The sequence below is a fragment of the Pyrus communis genome, chromosome 6, assembly GCF_963583255.1.
Source record: "Pyrus communis chromosome 6, drPyrComm1.1, whole genome shotgun sequence".
In the NCBI taxonomy this organism is placed as follows: domain Eukaryota; kingdom Viridiplantae; phylum Streptophyta; class Magnoliopsida; order Rosales; family Rosaceae; genus Pyrus; species Pyrus communis.
In genome coordinates, this window is record NC_084808.1 from 10126249 (window position 1) to 10128170 (window position 1922).

At 39.0% G+C, this 1922-nt stretch overlaps 1 pseudogene; it reads left to right on the forward strand.

Annotated features, from left to right (window-relative positions):
* Nucleotides 1-478: 478 nt before the first annotated feature.
* On the forward strand, nt 479-1623 carry LOC137736012 (LEAF RUST 10 DISEASE-RESISTANCE LOCUS RECEPTOR-LIKE PROTEIN KINASE-like 2.2; annotated as a pseudogene).
* The last annotated feature ends 299 nt before the right edge of the window (nt 1624-1922 follow it).

Below are 1922 nucleotides of genomic sequence, written 5' to 3' on the forward strand. Positions count from 1 at the left end.
ATCTAAACTTTGATACTCTATGGTGACGTCATCGGAGCGTGTAAGATATCTCTGTGCTCTCTTCCTTGTTCTAGTGTAATCTATCTCCTCATAATGTCAAATCAAGTGTTTGGTGCCATCATCGGAGTGTGTAAGATTTCTCTCCGTTCTCTTCCTTTCGGTCTTGGTTTTTTTAGTTACTTGTTTGTATTTTCGTTCAGGAGAAATAATAGTGATTTGTTACTGGTGTTCTATTGACAGGTATTGGTGTCGTGCTCTTGGGTAAGATCTCATCTCTCTCTCTCTCTCTCTCTCTCATCCCTTCATTCCCATGCTTTCCCATTCTGATGGTATTGTCAATTTGATTCGTTCTTACTGCTATTCCTTTCTGTTTTGATTCTAAGTAGCATGTCGTGAATTCATCCATTTTGCAGTAATCATTGTCATCATTGTTGTGGCATACAAGAAAATAAGAAAGGAAGGTAGAAGTCCTGTTAATATGGAAAGAGCGAAAACCATCAGGTTTGATGCTCAACAACTTCCGACTATAGCAAATAGTTTTACCAACTTGTTAGGTTCGGGAGGTAGAAGTTCCTTTAATCTGGAATTTCACATGTTCCTAAATGATATGGATAGAGAGGAACCCATCAGATTTGATGCTCAACAACTTCAGACTGCAACACATAATTTTACCAACTTGTTAGGTTCGGGAGGTTTTGGTGCAGTTTATAAAGGGATATTTGGCAATGGAGTCCTTGTCGCTGTGAAGGTTCTAAATGGGAGCTCGGACAAGAGAATTGAGGAATAACTCAAGGGGGAAGTTATACCTGTTGGAAGAGTTCATCGTGTCAATCTGGTCTGTCTTTATGGTTACTGCTTTGAGAGAAACCTCAGAGCACTGGTTTATGAGTATATGGAAAATGGTTCGCTTGACAAGCTCTTATTCAATAGCAATGAGGCTTTAATATTTGAAAAGCTTCATGAAATTTCAGTTGGGATAGCCAGAGGCATTGCGTACTTGCATGAAGAATGTCAACAACGCATAATCCATTATAATATAAAGCCTGGAAATGTTCTTTTGGATCAAAATTTCCTTCCTAAAGTTGCCGATTTTGGTTTGGCCACCGGAACTTTGGCTACAATTTTCTGTAACACCCAAATGTGACGTCTACAGCTTTGGGATGCTATTGTTTGAGATCATTGGTAGGAGAAAGAACCATGACATCAATCTTCCTCTTAGCCAAGAGTGGTTCCCAGGTTTGGTGTGGAAGAAGTTTGAATCCAAAGAGCTAGAAGAGTTAATGGTAGCTTGTGGGATAGACGAAAAAGATAAAGAGATAGCAGAGAGAAAGGTAAACGTAACTCTGTGGTGTACTCAGTATAGGCCTGAGTCGAGGCCTTCAATGAGCATTGTGGTAAAAATGTTGGAAGGAGATATTGAGATTCCCAGACCTACAACTAACCCTTTTCAGCACTTTGATTCCAGGCAATCCATACCCTAATGCACCTATCTACAATTCTTCAGTTGCAACAAATAGTACTTGCGCTTTGGATTCAGAGTTCTCCCATACTGTAACTGGATATAGCGGTGTGTGCGCTACTCCTCTCATGAGGAAATACGAGCTAGAAATAGCGTCTACCTAGGTAAGCCGATGTAAATCCATCATGCTCTCTCTCTCTCTCTCTGTCTGTCTATATATATATATATATGTTGTGAAGGGTCATATATTTGCAATTGTGAACAATAATTAATACAAAGTGTGCCAACTTTTTGTTTGATTAATATACAGTTACTCTATTCTTTCTACAAGGAGCTGCATAAACCTTTACTGATTAGTTTCATGGAAAAGTACCTTCTTTGGCCTATAAATTATATGGGACAGAAAACTGGTGTAGCCATGTCGATTTTTATTTTCTTCCAATCATACTCATTTCACTGACAA